This window comes from Rhinolophus ferrumequinum, chromosome 2 (assembly GCF_004115265.2).
Source record: "Rhinolophus ferrumequinum isolate MPI-CBG mRhiFer1 chromosome 2, mRhiFer1_v1.p, whole genome shotgun sequence".
Lineage (NCBI taxonomy): Eukaryota > Metazoa > Chordata > Mammalia > Chiroptera > Rhinolophidae > Rhinolophus > Rhinolophus ferrumequinum.
In genome coordinates, this window is record NC_046285.1 from 60,678,888 (window position 1) to 60,690,817 (window position 11,930).

At 42.1% G+C, this 11,930-nt stretch overlaps 1 pseudogene; it reads left to right on the forward strand.

Moving 5' to 3' along the window:
- The first annotated feature begins 7,301 nt into the window (after positions 1–7,301).
- LOC117036915 (transmembrane epididymal protein 1A-like) lies at positions 7,302–8,914 on the forward strand (annotated as a pseudogene).
- The last annotated feature ends 3,016 nt before the right edge of the window (positions 8,915–11,930 follow it).

Below are 11,930 nucleotides of genomic sequence, written 5' to 3' on the forward strand. Positions count from 1 at the left end.
TGTGCCTAGCAAAAATGATAGTCTCAGAAAAGAGCTGAGAAGGCCTTAAGTTTATACCTCAGGCTGATCCCTAGCACAGACACCCTACAGCAATTAAAAAACGAACAAAACCCAGCAAACTCTGGGTAAGGGGGAAAATCTGATTTCCAGAGCTGTCTCATCATTTAAAAAAAAAAAATCACAAAGCATACAAAGAAACAAGAAACTATGGTCCTTCAAAGGAAAAAAAATAAACTAACAAAAACTGGTCATGAGAATGACCAGTTGGAGGACAAAGATTTGAGTGCAACTGTCTTAAAGATGCTCAAAACTAAAGGAAGATGTGAATAAAGTCAAGAAAACAATGTATAAAAAGATAAATATAAATAAAAAGACAGAAAATATAAGAAGGAACCAAGGAGGATTCTGGGACAATGGTAGAGTAGGAAGCACCAGGAATCCATCTCTCTACCTAACAACAATTGTACTGACAGTTTCTGTCTGATGTAACTATTTTGGAACTGTGGTCTATTGAAGGCTTGCAACTCTCAGAAGAAAGCTTTGATGGTAAATTATTAATTTCAGTCAATTTCAGCTCTTAGCTCAGCATGGGATACCTATTCCCCATCTCTCAACCCCGTGTCAGGCAGCCATACACACATTCCAGGAACAGCTTGCACACAGGTGGCAGGAGCAAGGGTGGGCAAAAGGACCCTTTTCTCCAAATAGCAGGGATCTGTGCACTAACCACTGATTGCAGATGTGCAGACACAGGGGTGGGGAGCCATTGTTGTCCATCCATTGTCCCCACTGCCCCAGTGGAAACAACTTTCAGGAGATTTAAAGGGCCAGCACATTTTTTCCCTTTATTTTTTCTCTTTTTTACCTTCTGGGAACCAAACATTTAAGGACTAGGACACTCAAAACAATCGCACATACAGGGGAATTCAGAAAATCATTGCATGTGCCTAGGGAAAGGAGCAAGTAAGAGAATCCCAAGAAGATATGAAATTTACACCTCAGGGTGCTCCCCAGCACAGAGCTAGCCTACAAAATCAAAAACAAAAACAGCAAGCCCTGGGGAAGGAAGAATCTAAATTCCAGAGTAACCACATTTCTAGATTCAAATGTTCAGTTTTCAACAACAACAACAAAATCACAAGTCATACAAAGAAACAGGAACATATTGCCCATTCAGAGAAAAAGGTAAATCAACAAAAACCATCCCTGAGAAAGACCAGATTGCAGACCTATCAGAAAAAGATTTTAAAATAACTGTCCTGTCAAAAACTCATAGATACAGACAACAGTTTAGTGGTTACCAGAGGGAAAGGGGACAGGGGGAAGGTAGAAATGGTTAAAGGGGATCAAATATATGGTGACGGAAAGAGATTTGATTTTGAGTGGCAAACATACAATGCAATATACAGATAATGTATTATAGAATTGTACAGTTGAAACCTATATATTTTATTAACCAATGTCACCCCAATAAGTTTAATTGAAAAATAAAATAAATAACTGTCCTGAGATGCTCAAAGAATTAAAGGAAGACATAAAGAAAGTCAAGAAAATTATATATTAAAAAATAAAAAGGTCAACAGAGAGATATAAAAAAAAATAAAAAATAAAAAGAAACCAAAAATGAAATTTTGGAACTGAAAATTATAATACCTAAAAAAAAATTTATAAAACTACTAGAGGGATTCAAAGGCAGACTTGATCAGGTAGAAGAAAGAATTCATGAATTTGAAGATAAGACTATTGAAATTATCAAGTCTGAGGTACAGAAAGAAAAAAGTTTTTTAAAAAATGAATAGAAACAAGGGACATGTGGGACATGATCAAGCAGACCAACATATGTATTGTGAGTGTCCCAGAAGGAGAAAAGAGAGACAGGAGCAGAGAGAATATTTGAAGAAATAATAGCCTAAAACTTTCCAAATTTCATGAAAGACATGACTATAAATATCCAAGAAGTTCAATGAAGTCTAACTAGGATGAACTCAAAGAGACCTACATCGAGACACATTATAATCAACCTAATAACAGCCCAAAACAGAGAGAAACTTGAAATTATTAACAGCAAGAGAAAAGCAACTCATATGCAAGGTTCTCAATAAGATTTCAGCAGATTTCTCATTAGAAATTTTGGAGCTCTAAGGACAATGGGCTGACATACTCAGAGTGCTGAGAAAAAAACTGTCAACCAAGATTCCTATGTCTGGCAAATCTGTCCTTCAAAACTGAGGGAGAATCAGTTATTCCCAGATAAACAAAAGCTGAGGGAGTTCATTACTCCTAGACCTGTTCCTCAAGAAATGCTAAAGGGAGTTGCAGGTTAAAATGAATGACACTAGACAGTAACTTGAAGCCATATGAAGAAATAAATATCTCAGTAAAAGTAAACACATGGGCAATTATTAAAGCTAGTACTATTGTAACTTTGGTTTATAAATCCACTTTTTGTTTTCTATATGATTTAAGGGACTAATACATTTAAAAAAACAATTATTAATCTAAAAGTTAGCATTATTGTAACATTGGTTTGTAACTCCACATTTGTTTTCTATACAATTTAAGAGACTAATGCATTAAAACCAATTAGTAACCTATAGTTTTAGATGCACAATGCATAGATGTAATTTTACGAGGGGGCGGCCTGGTGGCTCAGGCGGTTGGAGCGCCGGGTTCCCCACACCGAAGGCCGCCAATTCGCTTCCCACATGGGCCAATGAGCTGTGACCCCCCACAGCTAAGACTGTGAACAATGGCTCTCCCTGGAACTGGGCTGCTGTGCACAGCCGGAGGTCGATGTGGGCTGCTGTGGGCTGCTGTGAGTTGATGTGGGCTGATGTGGGCTGATGTGGGCTCCCATGGGCTAATGTGGCTGATGTGGGCTCCCGTGGGCTGATGTGGGCTGCCGTGAGTGGCTGGTGGCCGCACTGGCTGGCAGGCAGTGTGAGTGGCCGGCAGCCAACAAGAGCTGATGTGAGCAGCGAACCGGCGACCGACTACCTCAGCTGGTGGGGAGCGCAAGGCTCCTCATACCAGCATGGGCCAGGGAGCTGCGCCCTACACAACTGGACTGAGAAACAATGGCTTAAAAACCAGGGGCTGGGAGAAAAAAAAAAGATGTAATTTTATGACATCAATAATCGAAAGGGGATAGGGACAGAATCGTATAGCAGCAGAGTTTTGTATGTTATTGAAGTTAAGCTGATATAAATTTAATTAGATTGATATAACTTTAGGATTTTAAGTGTAATCCCCATAGTAAACACAAAGAAAACTGTTATAGAATATATGCAAAAGGAAATAGAGGGGAATGAAAACATTTAACTATTAAAAATTAACTAAATGCAAAAGAAGACTTTTGGGGCGGGGGGGACCAAAAAAGCTATAAAGCACATAGCAAATAACAAAATGCCAGTTCCTTCTGCTAAGTAATTACTTTAAATGTTAAAGGATTAAACTTGCCAGGCAAAAAACAGAGATTGGCCGAATGGATTAAAAATATGATCCAACCATATGCAATCTACAACAGACTCACTTTATATCCAAAGACATGAATTGAATGAAAATGAAAAGGTGAAAAAGATATTCCATGCAAACACTAATTGAAAGAGAGCAGGAGTGGCTCTAGTAATAACAAAATAGACTTTAAAGCAAAAAAGTTTACAAGATACAAAGAAGAACATTATATATTAATAAAATGTTCCATACAGCAAGAAGATATAACAATTATAAACATTTACCCACCTAATAACAAACACTTAAAATATATGAAGCAAAAATGGACAGAATTGGAGGGAGAAATAATTAGTTCTACAATAATAGCTGGAGACTTCAATGACAGAATGATCAGACAGAAGATAAGTAAGGAAATAGAAGACCTGAACAACACAAGAAACCAACTAGTTTTAACAAACATATATGGGTACTCTACCCAACAACAGTACACACATTTTTTTAAGCGCATATGGGACATTCTCCAGCGTAGACCACATGTTAGGCCACAAGTCAAGTCTCAATAATTTTAAAAGAAAGATATCATACAAAGTGCCTTTTCCAACCACAATGGGATGAAGTTAGAAATTAATAACAGACATAAACAAACATTCTTAAACAACCAATGGGTCAATGTATTAGTCAGCTCAGGCTGCCATAAACAAAGTACCACAGACTGAGAGGTTTAAGCAGCAGATATTTATTTCTCCAGTTCTGGAGGCTGGGAAGTCCAAAACAAAGTGTCAGTCAATTCTGTTCCTGGAGAGGACCCACTTCCTGGCTTGCAGATAACCACCTCCTTGCTTATTCCTCACATGGCAGAGTTCAGGTTTCTCTTTATCTTCTATAATCCCATCAATGGGGCCCCACCCTCATCACCCCATCTAAACCTAATTGCCTCCCAGAGGCCCCCACCTCCAACTACCATCACATTGGCGGTTAGGGCTTCAACATGTGAATTTGGGGGGACATATTCAGTCCACAAAATTCTGCCCCCAGCCCCCCTAAAAATCATGAATATATGTAAAATATATTCCACCCTTAAACTCTCAACCAATTCCAGCATCAGCTCTAAAATCTAAAGTCTTATCTTAATATCTAAATCAGGTATGGGTAAGACTCAAGGTATGATTCATCCGGAGGCAAAACTCCTCTTCAGCTGTGAACCTGTGAAACCAGAAAAGTTATGTACTTCAAAATACAGTCATGGGACAGGCATAGGTAAACACTGCCATTCCAAAAGAGAGAAATTGGAAGAAAGAGGAGATGGTGCCAAGCAAGTCCAAAACCTAGCAAGACAAACATCATTAGATCTTCAGGCTGGAGAATAATTCTCTTTGATTTGATACTCTGCTCTTTGGCCCATTGGGGTGGTGGTCCTACCTTCAGGACCCCCTGTGGCTCTACTTTCAGAACCAGCCCTGTGGCTCTGCTGGGCAGGATGCCACCCCACAGTGCTGGGTGGCCCCACCCCCGAGTCTCCAGGTGGCCACTGTCGGGCCTGTTGAAACCAAGGCAATAGTCCCCGTCTTTTGAAACCAGCCCTGACAATCTCTGAGTGGTCTTCAGGACCATCATCCCTTGTCTTGAAGAACAGCACACATTCACAGCCAAACAGTTCTATGGTCCAGTCTTGTAGGATCTAAGAAGTCTAACAGCCTTTCTTCATTCCTTCTTGCTTCCATCGTCTTCTGTTCAAACTGGCAGTGTTTCTGATGAGATGGCTGCTGACATCTGTCCGTGGTTTATACCTACACTAATCTCCTTATCAAAGCGTTGTTGGGCCACACCCTACTTCTCTTCAGAACAAATTTTCCTCATTTTTTTGCAACATGGACAGACTGAGAATGTTCCAAATCTTTAAGTTCTGGTTCTTTTTTGCTTAACAATTGCTTCTTCAATTCATTTCTCTCTCCCTCTCTCCCTCCCTCCCTCTTTTTCTTTCGGAGCTGTCACCTGTATCACCTTTAATAACCCTTCACGGAAATCTTGGCTTTTTATAGTACGCACCTCAAAACTCTCCCAGCCTCTACCCATTACCCAGTTCCATTTTTAGGTGTTTCTTACAACAGTACCCACTTCACTGTACCAAGATTCTGTCTTAGTCATCTTGGTCTGATCTAACAAAATATCAGAGCCTGGGTGGCTTAAACTACAAATACTCTTTTCTCACAGTTTTATACGCTGGAAGTCTGAGATGAGGGTGCTAAATGACTGAGTTCCAATGAGAGCCCTCTTCCTGGCGTGCAGACAGCCACTTTCTCGCTGTGTGCTCACATGGTCTTTCCTCACTATTTGTATGCACATGAAGAAAACTACCAGACCAGATAAGTAAGGAAATAGAGACTTGAACTGCACAATAACAAAATATATCAAACAAACATATATGAACACTCTACCCAACAAGAATATTACACACATTCTTCTGAGACAATCTTTCTCTTTTCCTCCTTTTGGGCACTAATCTCATTATGAGGGTCCCACTCTCATGACCTCATCTAAACCTAATCATTTCCCACCTCCAAATACCATCACATTGGGGGTTAGAGCATCAACATATGACTATTGGGAGGGTGACAAACTTTCAGTCCAAAATAGGTATCATGAAGATGTTAGCATTATTCATTTTGCTTGCAAGTGAGATTTACTATCTTGAATTCATAGGTTTATTAAGCATTTATTGTTTCTCTTGGATTGAACAGCCATTTTGTTATTTATCCATTTTCCTACTGAGGTGTTCATTTTTAACTTTTTTGATTTGTAAGAGTTCTTTATATTGGAAGGAGACTAATATTTTGCTACATATGGAGTAAAATTTTAACAGTTTTTCTTTTGAAATTTAACAGTAATTTAATATATAAATAATTAATTGTGATAGTTAATTTCTATTAATAAAAAACTTTTAAAAATTTAAATATAATTAAGTTTTTCACTATTTTTCTTTATGATTCAAGCTTTGGTATCATTCATAGAAATATCTGACCAACTTTAGCATCATAGGAATTTAGCACTAACAATTGCTAAATGTTAGTAATAATAGTAAAATTACTATAATCATTACCATTTATTATTTGCTATGTATCAGAACCTCTATACATTATTCTATTTAATCATCACAACAAACCTGTGAAATAATTATTGTTCCCATTCTAAAGATCAGGAAACTGAGGCTCAAGAATACACAGTAACGTGCCCATAGGCATGTGACTTGCTGAGTGCTGGAGCTGTACACAAACTGTGGACTCTCTAAACAGATGACTAGACCTGGACCCCTTCCTGGCTCTGCTTTGCTAAGTGTGTTACCTCGTGTGCATTCCCTCACCCCTCTGAGCTTTAAAATCTCCTGTAAAATGTGCTCAACAGTAACTCCCTCATAGAGATGTTGAGAGATTTAAATGAAAAAAAAAATACAATGTGAGTGGCAGCAAGAAACAGTCATAAAAGAGAGTCAGCTACCACCCTATTTTGTTGGAGCAACTTAACTCTCCCTCCCATCTCTGTGTTGAGGGGTGAGGTAGAAGGAAGGTGAGAAAAAGAGTAAACAGTGCATAGGTGGCAACCTCAGGCCTAGCCAATCTAAGTGAGGAACAGAGAGAGGTGAAGTGCCACATCACTAGACGAGATCCACTTGGGAGTGGCCCCAGCTCAGAGGTATGCCTCTCGGGGCGGGCGTGTGGGAGGCGGGGGTGCGGCTGCATCGGGAGATCTCTCTCCCATTCAAAGGCAGTCACTCTAGCTTGTGAGGAGAGACCCGTGAGGTTGCCGTTCACCTGCCAGCTCTCGCCCTGTTGGCCCGACAAAACGCGGAGACCATGGGGACCTTCGAGGGACACCTGCTACCGGGGTGGTCTTCCTCTTCTTCTCACTCTACTACTCGGTGCTGGTATCCTTGGCCCTGCTACGGGGACAGAGGTTCCTCAAGCCTCCTCTGCCCCCAAGGGAGAAGCGAGGACACAGGTTGGTGGCAGCTGCTACCTCTGGAAGGGGTGGTGAAGGTCGCCATCGGCCTGTTAGGCATTATACTCGAGTTCTTCTACCCCCCAGGAGTCAACCGGCTGAAGATCGTAGACTGGGAGGACCCTCGGCGGCCGTTCTTGTTCCAGAACAGCTGGCAGCATATCACCATGTACGGCTTCTTCCTGCTCAGCGGCATGGTAGACACTGTGAGCCGGTCATGCCAGGCACAGCAGAACATGAAGCTGGAGCGGGCGGCCGAGGCCCTGGCCTTCTGCGTGCTGGCGCTGCTGATGGTGGCCCACATCGAGAACAAGAGCGCCCTGGAGGTCCGAGTGCACGTCCTGTTCATAGTGCCCACCTTCCTGGTCAGCCTGGTGCTCGCCGTCGAGGTCTGGGTGCCTGACCAGCCCCAGCTCTGGGTTCTCAAGACCTGGATGGGACTGGTGCTCAGCAACTGGCTGCTGCAGATCTGCTTGGTGATGTACATTCCTCCATCCGGGCAGCCCTGGCGAGGAGAAAACCCCGGGACCTCGCCTTCCTCACCATCTTCTTCTGCTGGCACCTGGCCTTAGGGGCTGCCATGCTGGCCGCTGTCTATGGCATCTGCAGCCTATGGCATCACCGCTGCTCCTCCGGGAAAGGGGCCTCAGGTGCCAAGTACCAGCCATGCCCCACAAGCTACAGCAGCGAAGAGCTCGAGAAACTCGGGGCAGGGGCCGAGCTGCAGGGTGGAGGTGTCTAGGTTACGAATCTGTCTTTGTGCTAGCCTTTTGTAACGAATGTTTTGAGGATGGCCATTGTGTGGCATAGCATGGAAATGTCCTGGGATCCACAATGTGGCTTTCCAGCACAGGTGTCATCTTCCTTGTTCGGAAATAAACTTTCCAGCTCATAGGATTACTTCTATCCCTCTGTTCTCTCCAGGTCTGTCTCTTTCCTGTCTCACTATGTTCATGGTTCCTGGCCATGAACTTACATGAAGTCAGAACAAGGAGCGGCGCTTTTCTCTGATAGCTTTTCTCTGACCCCAGAGAAGGAAATGAAATGAGGAAACAGAGGAGATGGAGTGTTGCTGGGGCCTCAGGTAGGGTTCTAAGTTCTAACCATGTGCGGCGTGTGCGTCTGTGTGTGCGCGTGCGTGTGCGTGAGTGTGCGTGTGCATCTACTATCTACATCTGAAGTGCTTAAACGTGTGAAAGAGGAGATCTATTTTTGCACAATGGTGAGAGCTTCTGTGTTCTTCATACCTCTCTGTGTTTTATTCATACTAAGTATAGGAAGATGAAGAACTTGTTTTTATTTTCAGTCTAAACTGAATGAGGCTGCTTCTGCCTTCCGAGGGAGTAAGGGATGAGGGGAAAGGGATGGCAATTCATTTAGCAGAGGCTCGAGTCTGGGGGAAAGGAAGCCAGAGAGGAATTCCCAAAAGTGGTTGTAAGAAATGAGGATTATATTATATAATTTCACGTTGTTTGTTTTTGCTGTGATATAAAACAACTCCATTGTTCCAACTCTTTCAGTAAAGTATATATGATACACATATGTGTCTTGTATGAGTAATTCTGGAGCAAGATCAGACCCAACTTTAGTTGGTGGGAGCGGAGGGGAAGGAACTGCCATGAAATGTGGGGTGCAAATGAGCCCAGTGATTCTAAAGATGCAGAAACTCAGAGCTCAGAGAGACACTGAAAATGTCAGCCCCCTGGAATTTGCAGAAATTTTCTCCAGAATGAGGAGAGGAGTTGCTAATAAATTCATATACTCAGTGAAATACATGAAAGCAAAATATATAAAATATTTATCCCTGGGTAAAACTAGAAAGCCACTGCTTTGAATAGCATGAGTCTGCTCCTGTGATTCTATAAGATAAACCCAGCATTTGGAAGTCTGAACAGACAGGAAGAAGGGAAGAGATGCTGGTCATAGATATGGCAAAAGGACCATTGACAAAAGTGCCCACTCATGAAACAGCTGCAAATCATACCACTCCCTACAGTCAGAAATGCTACCCTTGGATACTGAAAACTTCAGGAAGCATAGAAATGCATTTGCACTTGCAGGATGGAAGACAAGACAGGCTGCACGTTGTTATCTGAAATACCAATGGACACTCCCTAAAGAAACAGAGTGCAAGAGAGGAAAAACTAGACCCCCGAAAACTCTGGAACAAGGGTTTAAGGCAGAGGAGGGGGCAAGGGAAGGATGCAAGTGGGGCAAGGATCTGTCAACGCCCATTGCTTAGAGGGGAGGGACACTCTGGATCCAGAGGCCAGCCTCAGCTTTCCTCCCCAGGGAAGCAGGAACCAAGCTAAGGAGAGGCCAACACCCTTCTTTCTGTCCCTGCCCTAAAAAGCCCAGAAGCACAGCTAGATTTACCACCTGAAACTAATAAAACTTAAGCTTCAGAGCCCTTTACTTTACGTCTCCCTTCCAAAGCCCTGGGAGGGGTCATAGCTCGGTGTTCATATGACCACATATCACTGAAAAACTGCAAACGATAGATTATTTCTGTATCCTTTTTTCTAAATCAGGATCTACAAATTGTATAAACTTAAGGTTCCACAAAACCTGGCTGTGCCCCCACCCTGAGGCTTAAGACAGATTTACTTTCAGGATGATAAGCACATCTCTTAGCCTGTTAGTGGTACATTCTTTATTCAAGGATAATGTTAAGACTCTTCCTTCTTCAACTTAGAAACAAGAAGCTTAAAATGCTAATGACGTCACACACACTGGTTGAAAACCACTTGCTAAGTATAATAACTTCTTAGACAACAACCGTACATGAGGGTTATCGGATGCTGAGCCTGATTTAATACAGTATATACACAGAATATACACAGAATACTGTGGCTAAGAAGTGGGGTGGGAAGTAATTTAGAGGCGCTTCCTGTTTATCTTCGTTTGTGCTGTGCAGAAGTTTTGTCCTGCATATCCAGCCTTTTCCCAGTGTATTAGTCAGGATTCTCCAGAGGAATAGGAGCAATAGGAGGCAAATAGATAGAAACTTTAAGGAAGTGGCTCATGAGCTTGTGAGGCTGGCAAGTCCGACATCTGCAGGGCAGGCCAGCAGGCCCGAGAGCCAGGGAAGAGCTGATATTGCGATCGTGTCTGGAGGCAGAATTCCTTCTTCCTCAAGGGACTTCAGTATTTCTTTTAAAGCCTTCAACTGATTGGATAAGATCCACCCACATTATGGAGCATAATCTGCTTCCTCAAAGTTTACTGATTTAAAGTTAATCACATATTAAAAAATACCTTCACAGCAACATCTAGCCTGGTGTTTGACCAAACACTGGTACCATGGTTTAGCCAAGTTGACACATAAAATGAACCACCATGAGTATCGTAACATGCCACTCAAACATGGCTAGGTCAGCTGTGTTTGTCTTAACGTTTGGAGATCTTCCAAAATAATTACAGTAACTTCATTTTAAAGAAACTCCATCACTGTGGGTTCTGATTACATTGTAATTATGACTACGAAGTCTGACAAGTTCGAGAACTTGTTGCAATGATGTTGCTAACCCTTTTTGATATCAGAGGGATTATTCATTATGAATTGTACCAACTGGACAAATAGTTCATCAAGTTGACTATTTGGAAGTGCTGAAAGGCTGTGGGAAAAGTTAGACGATCTAAATTTTCTGCCAACAATTCATGGCTGTTGCATCACGACAATGCACCAGCTCACTCAGCACTGTCTGTGGGGGAGTTTTTAGACAGTAAACAAATAACTGCATTGGAACACCCTCCCTACTCACCTGATCTGGCCCCAATGACTTCTTTCTTTACCCAAAGATAAAGGAAATATTGAAAGGAAGACATTTTGATGACATTCAGGACATCAAGGGTAATATGATGACAGCTCTGATGGCGGTTCCAGAAAAAGAGTTCCAAAATTGCTTTGAAGGGTGGACTAGGTGCTGGCATCGGTGTATAGCTTCCCAAGGGGAGTGCTTCGAAGGTGACCGTAGTGATATTCAGCAATGAGGGATATAGCACTTTTTCTAGGATGAGTACGCAAACTTAATTGTCCAACCTTGTATATAATGTAACATGGACTTTTTCGCTTCTCTGTTCCCTCTAGAAGGAGAGAGGTAGAATGATGGATGTGCAGGTAGATGACACATACTTTTAAAGATTAAAAAATAATGTGTAGAGGATTTGGGGGGGAGGGAATTATTCATGTTATACATCCTAACATCTTAGGAAATACCCAAAAGTAATTTAAAGTATTTTGAAATCTACCATAATGCCCGTACCCAGAATTAATTACATCCTGGGAGGATTAAAAGGGTAGGACGCTATTTATATCACAGAATGGATGACGGTGTTTATCTATCAGAGATGAGGCCTTTCCTGGTGGTGATGACTGATGGGCCTGATGTGTCAGGCGTGTGTGACTAAAGGGGTTTGGCCGTGAAGATCACTGACGATGAAGAAATTCAGAACTGGGAGTCTAGCGCTATGGGAAGGAACTG